Here is a 9,809-nt window from a genome sequence, read left to right on the forward strand (position 1 = left end):
AACACAGTGTTATATTTAAGGGAAATAATACATTGCTAGCTGGTGCAGCTATATTTGTTCAGAAAAAAATTAGAAACAAAAAATTTGATAGAAGAATTTGGAACTTGGAAGACATGCTATTTATCTAAATATTTTGTCCTAATATTTAGGAGCTTAATTCTTTCACACATACAATAGTCTATTACAGCAGTGAGTGAAATTAAAAGGGGCTTGAAACACAGTTGCATCTGGGTATTTTGTCTTGAAGACTAATTTTAGTCTTCTGTCCATCAAATCCATTTAAATTTCCTCTCAGTTAAACCCAGTAAAATCTGTACAGAGACACTCAACAAGTGCACTTAATTTCTTCTTCTCTGCCTTGTTGCAGCAAGTGATTCAGAGAGCATGAAATATTGTGCCTATGTCCTAGGCTCAGCAGTAGCAATAATTTTTCTCCTTCTTAGTAGCTGGTGCAGTCCTGTGGTTTTGACTTTCGGCCTGGGAACAGTGCTGATAACACTGATGTTTTTAGTTGTTGCTAAGTAATGTTTACTCTGACCAAGGACTTTCTGAGTCTCATGCTCTGTCAGGGAGGAGAGGAAGTCGTAAGGAAGCAGAGACAGGACACCTGACCCAAACTAGCCAAAGAGGCATTCCATACCACAGCAGTTCATGCCCAGTATATAAACTGGGGGCAGTTACCCGGAAGGGCTGTATCACTGCTCAGGTCGGGCTGGGTATCAGCCGGTGGGTGGTGAGTGATTGTATTCTCTTCTCTTGTTATTTCCCTTATTATTACTAGTATTGGTGGTAGCAGTAGTGGTTTGTATTATACTTTAGTTACTGGGCTGTTCTTATCTCAGCCGCTGGGAGTTCTTTCAATTTTCGTCCCCATCCCTCTAGGAGCAGGGGGAGGAAGGTGGGGAGTGAGTGAGCAGCTGCGTGGTTCTGAGTTGCTGGCTGGGCTTAAACCATGACAGCCTAACAGAGGGATGGCTACATTCCTTGAAAGGGCCATCCACAGAATCTATCCGTATTATCAAGATATTTCTTATTTGCAGGAGTCTGCACATAAAGTAGAGTACTGTCTACACATAAGAGGTCCTATTGTTTTGTGAGGCTCACTCCAGAAGTGAAATACATAACTGAGAAAAGCTCTGAAAATGAGCAGACAGTATATAGCTCTGTGGCTAGTTCTATACAGAAAAATGCTTGGATTCCTGCCCATGATTCTACATGTGGTTGTTTGATTTTTTTTTTTTTTTTTTAATAAATTACTCCAGTTATTTTGCCAGGATTAATCTAGAGTAATATAAAATAACCTGAGATTAAACCCAGATTTCTTGCAGAAGCATGCTCTAATTTCTAACTCTAACAAGCAAAATTTGAATTAAAATTTGATTAAAACTAATGATTGAATTAATAAAGAGAATCTCTGACTGTTAAAGATTAATGAGTATTTCGCTTGAAGAAAAAAATAAAAAATATGGGGGCATTAAAAAGGTAGAGAAGATGGTGATAGATGAAGAAAGGTAAGGAGGAAAAAGGAAACATGATCTACTGTGAGCAAATATTGGCAAAATATGGCCACCAAAATTTTGACAACTCAGTGCCAGGAAATGGTACGATTAAGCAGTAATCAATTAATTAGGGGTGCATAGATCAAACAATTAATTGCATAAACACAAAACTAAGTGAAAAAATCATGTAGGTGCAGCCAATTAAGTTGAAAAACTCGTGAGAAAAATACACAGACAGTTGAGTGGAATTAAACAGGCAAAGTTTAAGGATTAAGGATTACTTTAGCAAATAAAATCAATAAGTAGACAATCAACAGAAATAGCGAATCAGTTAAGCTGGATAAAAGGTAATTGCGTTATTAAAGAAGTCATCAATGGATCAGTAAATTAATTCTCCAGAGAGTGATGTAATCAGAAATGTAAGGACAACCAATCCAGTCATTATTAGTAAGCAGTCAGCAAGGCATGAGAGCAGCTACCTGGTGAAAGTTTAGTGGGTGTTCTGGGTACCATCAGCAGTCTCAGTAGACTCCAGAAATATACCTTTCTTACTGTATTTATCACTACAATGTTCCATTGTTTCTGTGTGAGGAATCATACTTTATCTATAGAAAAAAAAAAAAAAAAGCTTTTTTAGAGGAAAATCTGTAAGTAAAGCCCTAGGAACATCAATAGCTCTTTGAAAATCTAAAGGCATATAACCTACAACATCTCTATTGGTTTAGAATAACCATAGTTATTTAATAGTGAAATTATAACATGACAATTCTACTTAGTTCATAAAAAGGCAATAATATAGCTCAAGATTTTTTTCAAGAATATCTGCTTTAGGGTTTCAGTCATTTGTATTAAAAAAAATCAGTTTTGCTGTTTCTACCAAGTAGTCACCTGAGTATCTTCTGAACTTATGTCTGTAGACAGAAAAATTATAGTAAAATATTTTACGTAAGATATTAATGCTGTGGTTGCTTTTATATGTCTACAGGTATTTAAAGTTTGTTTTAATATTAGTAATTTTTTACAAGACTGACCATGTCAACAAATGGGATATTTTAAATAAACTTCTGCATTTTAGCTCTGTATAAAACATATGCAAGATTTTGAAGTAAGATAAATGAACTGTAAGTTTTAGGGTAGAGCTAAGGATTAGAGATGTTAAAAAGAAGCTCTCTGAACTGGTGCGGCCGTCTGACTACTACCCACTGCTGGTTTTTCAGGTTGGCAGTGACGAAATTATTACGAGGAACGTAAGGGCAATGAAGAGAGACTACAGGGCCCTGGGACGGCTGGTTAAAGGGTCTGGAGCGCAAGTGGTGTTTGCCTCCATACCTGTTGCAAGCGAGGGTGAAGGGATATATAAGAAGACTCTGCAGGTTAATGTATGGCTACGTGACTGGTGCCAAAGGCAGGGGTTTGGGTTTTTCAGTCACGGGCTGCTGTATGGGACACCTGGTTTGCTGGTGACAGGCGGGATACACCAGTCCCAGAGAAAAAAAAGGGTTTTGGGGCAGGAGTTAGCAGGGCTTATTGACAGGGCTTTAAACTAGTTATGAAGGGGGGAGGGGATTTAACTGGGCCTGTTGGGGACAAGCCTAAGAGGAACATGCTAGGGATTGAAGGATGGCGGGCTAAGGAGGACTATCAATCTCTTGTTTCACTTGTGGGAAAGGATAGCTCTTTAGACCCTGTCCCGCAGGGGAAAAAGGGTACTAGGACTGGCTCCCTGAAATGCCTGTACACCAATGCACGCAGCATGGGGAATAAACAGGAGGAGTTAGAAGTCTGTGTGCGGGCTAAAGGTTATGATCTAGTGGCGATTACAGAGACATGGTGGGACAGTTCACATGACTGGAATGTGGTCATGGATGGCTATGTCCTTTTTAGGAAAGATAGGTCAGCAAAGCGAGGTGGTGGAGTTGCTCTTTACGTGAGAGAGCAACTAGAATGTATTGAGTTCTGTCCGGGGTCGGATGAGGAGCAAGTGGAATGTCTGTGGGTACGAATCAAGGGGCTGACTGGCACGGGTGATACAGTTGTGGGGGTCTATTACAGACCTCCTGATCAGGACGAAGGAGTTGATGAGGCTTTCTACAGGCAACTGGAAGTAGCCTCGCGACTACATGCCTTAGTCGTCGTGGGGGACTTTAATTACCCCGATATTTGCTGGAAGACTCACACAGCCAGTCATTCACAGTCTAGGAGGTTCCTCGAGTGCATTGATGATAATTTCTTAATGCAAATGGTGGACGTACCAACTAGGGGAGCAGCGCTGCTAGATTTAGTACTCGCCAACAAGGAGGGTTTGGTCGAAGTGGTGATGGTCAATGGCAGCCTTGGCTGCAGTGACCATGAGATGGTGGAGTTTAGGATCCTGTGTGGGAGGAATAGAATACCTAGCAAAGCCACAGTTCTGGATTTCCGAAGGGCCAACTTTGGCCTCTTCAGTCAACTGCTAAGGGAAGTCTCATGGGAAAGTGTACTAGGCGGTAAAGGGGCTCAAGATAGTTGGTTAGCATTCAAGGACCGCTTCTTCCAAGCTCAGGATCGGAGCGTCCCAATGAGTAGGAAGTCAAGTAAGGGATCTAGGAGACCGGCGTGGTTAAACAAGGAGCTGCTGGGCAAACTCAAGTGGAAAAGGAGAATCTATGGATTATGGAAGGAGGGGCTGGCCGCTTGGGAGGAATATAGGACAGTTATTAGAGGATGTAGGGAGGCAATTAGGACAGCTAAGGCCTCCTTGGAACTCAATCTTGCTAGTCGGGTTAAAGACAATAGAAAGGGCTTCTTCAAATACATAGCAAATAAAACTAAAACAAGAGGCAATATAGGCCCACTGCTGAACGAAGTGGGTACCCTGGAGACAGAGGATATAAAGAAGGCAGAGGTGCTGAATGCCTTCTTTGCCTCTGTCTTTCCTGCAGACTCTCCCCGAGGGCCCCGGATTTCTATAGCCCCAGAAGGAGTCAGGACAAAGGAGGAGTTTGCTTTGGTAGATGAGGATTGGGTTAGGGATCAGCTATGCAAACTGGACATCTGTAAATCGATGGGTCCGGATGGAATGCACCCACGGGTGCTGAGGGAGCTGGCGGAGGTCATTGCTAGGCCACTTTCCATCATCTTTGGTAAGTCGTGGGAAACGGGCGAGGTGCCTGAGGATTGGCGGATGGCAAAGGTCACACCAATCTATAAGAAGGGCAAGAAGGAGGACCCGGGTAATTATAGACCGGTCAGCCTTACCTCCATCCCTGGAAAGGTGATGGAACAACTTATTCTTGACTCCATCACTAGGCATATCAAGGATGAGGGGGTCATTAAGAACAGCCAACATGGTTTTATGAGGGGGAAGTCATGTATGACCAACCTTATAGCCTTCTATGAGGAAGTGACTAGGTGGAGGGATGATGGTAGAGCGGTAGACGTGGTTTTTCTTGATTTCAGTAAGGCATTTGATACTGTCTCCCACAGCATCCTCATAGATAAGCTGAGGAAGTGTGGGCTTGACGATCAAGTAGTGAGGTGGATCGAGAACTGGTTGAAAGGAAGAAGGCAGAGAGTTGTGGTCAATGGCGCAGAATCTAGCTGGAGGTCTGTGACTAGTGGAGTTCCTCAGGGGTCGGTGCTGGGACCGGTGCTGTTTAATATTTTCATCAATGACCTGGATGAGGGAACTGAGTGCACCCTCAGCAAGTTTGCTGATGACACAAAACTGGGAGGAGTGGCTGACACACCAGAGGACTGTGCTGCCATTCAGCGAGACCTGGACAGGCTGGAGAGTTGGGCAGGGAGAAACTTGATGAAATTTAACAAGGGCAAGTGTAGAGTCTTGCATCTGGGGAAGAACAACCCCATGTACCAGTACAGGTTGGGGGTTGACCTGCTGGAAATTAGTGAAGGGGAAAGGGACCTGGGGGTCCTGGTGGATAGGAGGATGACCATGAGCCAGCAATGTGCTCTTGTGGCCAAGAAGGCAAATGGCATCTTAGGGTGCATTAGAAAGGGAGTGGTTAGTAGGTCAAGAGAGGTTCTCCTCCCCCTCTACTCAGCCTTGGTGAGGCCTCATCTGGAATATTGCGTCCAGTTCTGGGCCCCTCTGTTCAAGAAGGACAGGGAATTGCTTGAAGGAGTCCAGCGCAGAGCCACAAAGATGATTAAGGGAGTGGAACATCTCCCTTATGAGGAGAGGCTGAGGGAGCTGGGTCTCTTTAGCTTGCAAAAGAGGAGACTGAGGGGTGACCTCATCAATGTTTACAAATATGTGAAGGGTAGGTGTCAGGATGATGGAGCTAGGCTTTTTTCAGTGATATCCAGTGATAGGACAAGGGGCAATGGGTGTAAACTGGAACATAGGAAGTTCCACGTTAACATCAGGAAGAACTTCTTTACTGTAAGAGTGACAGAGCACTGGAACGGGTTGCCCAGGGGGGTTGTGGAGTCTCCTACACTGGAGATATTCAAGGCCCGCCTGGACAAGTTCCTGTGTGATGTACTGTAGGTTACCCTGCTCTTGCAGGGGGGTTGGACTAGATGATCTTTTTAGGTCCCTTCCAACCCTTGGGATTCTGTGATTCTGTGATTCTGTGATTAGAGGTTGCAAATTACTCAAAAGGGATGTGTAAATTCCTTCATATACCTCTCCCAGTTACTTTAATTGCCTGACTTTCCAAAGTCTTGTCATTCTCACACTGCTTAAAAATTGTCAATGGTACTGGTTTGTGTGAAGATCTTGTAATGAACATTAATTGCATAGTCTCATTTCTGTCCTCCTTTATCTCTACTTGAAACATAATTTTGAAATTGAACAACATTGTAAGAAGGTGAAGAATTACCATATTGCAATATATTGCAGCACACAAAATTTCGAATCTTAGAAATAGCATTAACCAGGAATTAAATCCTGGATACATACCAAAAGTTAAAGTTCAGAAATATTGCAAAAGGGTGGTAATATTCCTCAAAACACACAGTGCAAACCTATGGAATTAATATTTTTGCTTAAAGTGAAACATAACACATCATCATGAATGAATGGAAATGTTGAACTAAAGCATTCACTGTAATATTTGCCTTGCCATGATACCACAAGCAGCTGGTGAACAGAAGGATATGTAAAATCTTCCAGGTTTTGAATGGGATCAGTACAGAGCCACCACCTTGCCTCACGAACATCAAAAAGCAAAGAAAATTCTAACTTATTGCCTAAGAAGTGCAAATATGATGTCAGAATAAATAATCAGGAACAGTCTTAATAGGAACATTTAGGAGACTTTCATCAGCAAATGTCTTTTTGTTGAGCTTGAAATCTTTCACTTAAAACATTACAGGTTTATACTTTCCCTGTATGCAGAAATAGATTTTGTGTGTCTCTGAGCTGCTCAATATAGGGAAGATCTGTATTTCCTGCCCTATGGCAGTCCACTGGCCAGCTGTGTCCCAAAACCTCAAAAAAAGGAATGCTTAAGCTTCTTTGCCCAGGAGGTAACACACTGACTCATGGCTCTGAAACAATCTGTAAATAAGTGGAGCTTAGAAATTTGAGTTAGAACCTGGTAATCATAATCCTTGATATATCACATAATTTTGCGTTTGCACAATTACAGATCAGATAGGCAAATGACAAATGTTATCTAATCCTTTTCCTGATATCAAACTTCTAATACTTTTTCTAATATTAATCCAAGTATTAAAAAAAAACCACTTTAGCCTTGTGATCTCTTAAATGGGAATGTCCTGGTTTGAGACCTCAAACAGCATGTGAGTTGCATTTAAAATTCCTATTTTTCTAAACTTTTCACAGATGTATGTTTCATTGTAATTATAATTTAATACTGAGCTTTAAATAAGTATCTTCAGAGATATGACTGAGTAGGGAATTGTCCTATATATACTTACGGGAAAATGTGAATGTGTGTACTGATGGAAAACCTTTGCCTTGTAACCAAGTCCTTCAAGAAAGCCAACAAGCTTATGTAAATACTTCCTGCAAAAGTCCAAATAAAAATAGCTTGAAGTTTCACTATACGCTGCAGGAAACAAACCTAAGTTTTTACTATTTTAGGTGTCTGCAGGTAATTTTAATTATAGAATCAGCTTTAGTGATTTTCAGAACTTCTCAGGGGATTACAGTTGCCTCAGTTGGGGTTTGGCACATTGAATTCCAATTTTTGTTCCACAATATTATTAAGTATGAATCACAAACAGCTTGAAAATTGTTTGCAATATGTTTCAGTATACACTTACCCTAAACGGGGATTGAGACATCAATAAGGAACAAAAAAAAGTAGAGAACACTTAAATCTCCCCTAGGGTTCACACATCATTCTTGTCTGCTGGCAGAACATCTTGTGCGTTATGTGCTATAGGAGTTATTCCTACATTTTAGGCTAACTGCAGTATGCTATTATCTTAAGGATTTGCTAATTCCAAACAAAAAATTGCAGGGAAGAAAACAAACAACAAACAAACACAACTCGGCATCATACTTTTTTTGACATACATATTTCAGCACATATATTACTTCTGAAGAAAGAATCTTTTAAAATTATTTGGGGGTAATAATTTCAGATCTATTAGTTCTGTCAGCTCCCAGCTCTTGGAATCTTCCTCCAGCCAATGAGGAGGCTTAATAAGCACTTTGGTCCATCCTGGGTCTATACCCTGCTCATGCTATATTATGAATCATTTATACAAGGTAAAAAGTCAGCAACAGTAAAAATTATTCTGGACTGACAGTGCTACTTACCTATGCACTTACTGTTACCTATCTAAGACAACAAAGTAAAAGTGATTTATTGAAGGATATAACATGACTTAAAGATTTTGAAAGAGAAGTTTAGTTTCTGTGGATTCACTCATCTCCAGTACACAGATGTCTATATGTACAATTATGAGCACAGGCAAGTATTAAGAAATTGACAATTTCCCCCCTCAAGCAAAAATATTATGCCACTGTCATGGTTTAAACCCAACCACAAACTTTGTTCGCTCACTCCCCCCTTCTTGCCCTCCCCCTGCTCCTGGAGGGACGGAGAGGAGAATTGAAAAGAATGCAACTCCCATGGGTTGAGATAAGAACAGTTTAGTAACTAAAGTATAACACAAATCACTACTGCTGCCACCAATAATAATAATGACAAAGAAAATAACAAGGGAAGAGAATACAACACCTCAATACAATCACCAGCCGACCAATAACTCGCCCCACTCCCCCCAGCCGAGCACCGACCAACACCTCGTCCAACTCTGCAGTCCCCCTAGCCCTTCCGGGTAACTCCCCGTTCCATCCTGGGCATGACGTGCTGTGGTATGGAATACCTCTTTGGCTAGCTTGGGTCAGATGTCCTGTTTCTGCTTCCTCCCAGCTTCCCTCCTCCCTGGCAGAGCATGAGGATCAGAAAGTCCTTGGCCAGACCAAACATTTGAGCAGCAACTGAAAACATCGGCGTTATCAGCACTGTTGCCAGGACAAAAAAATCAAAACACAGCACTGCACTAGCTACTAAGAAGGAGAAAAATTGACTGCTACTGCTGAACCCAGGACAGCCACAAAACAGGATTTTTGTCCCTAAAGGTCAGATTTTCAGCTGTTATAAGCAGTCCTAACTCTCTTAGCAGACTTTCTACTGGTGTAAGCCAGCACTTTTAATATGACACTAAGACATTGTATATGGAGGTTTTGCTTCTGCATTTTATCGTAAGAATGAAGATATTGTGACCTTTGTATGTTACATTACATACTTTTTAATTTCAATGCATAGTTGATTGAGATATAAAAGATCAAAATATTTTCAAATAATCTGACACAAACCTATATATAATTTTTAAAAATTGATAAGAACTTAGAGCCATATTAACTTTTTGCCTTAATGCAATAGAAATAATACATTAATAAACTTAATTATTTAGGGTTTACTTTGTTCCATTTGCATTTTGATATCAAAGTAATTGAAGATGACAATTATGTTGGATGAGAAGTTATGCTTGGCATTGACTGTAAATTCTGGCATTTGGAGACATTAAATTAGTTTGACTTATGTTTACTGATGTATTAATTATTTTATGTTTTCTGACTGGATTCTAATGGCGTATTTAGACATTACTTCAGTACTGTACATTAGCAGATGAATGTTAAACTTTCTGGAGACCAGTACTAGGGAAGATAATTTTTCTTATATATTTAAAGTATGTTTGGCTTGCTGCAGTCTAAAAATAGGATTTGTTCATCTATTTGATGCAGCTCACTAGTCTCTTGAAAAAACCTTTGCATTTAAGAATATATTCAAGAAAACCTTCGTATCACCTTGAAGTTGGAAG

At 40.7% G+C, this 9,809-nt stretch overlaps 1 long non-coding RNA gene across 1 annotated transcript in view; it reads right to left on the reverse strand.

Moving 5' to 3' along the window:
• The window catches only part of LOC136009338 (uncharacterized), a 31,700-nt gene extending 22,970 nt beyond the window's left edge, over positions 1 to 8,730 (reverse strand). Inside the window, exons 1-2 of the long non-coding RNA XR_010610505.1 lie at positions 8,663 to 8,730; positions 2,043 to 2,104 (exon numbers count right to left, since the gene is read on the reverse strand). This is a non-coding gene — a long non-coding RNA (uncharacterized LOC136009338). The remainder of the gene's footprint in view (positions 1 to 2,042; positions 2,105 to 8,662) is intronic.
• Positions 8,731 to 9,809: the final 1,079 nt, after the last annotated feature.

Source organism: Lathamus discolor, chromosome 2 (assembly GCF_037157495.1).
Source record: "Lathamus discolor isolate bLatDis1 chromosome 2, bLatDis1.hap1, whole genome shotgun sequence".
NCBI classification, from domain to species: Eukaryota; Metazoa; Chordata; class Aves; order Psittaciformes; family Psittacidae; genus Lathamus; species Lathamus discolor.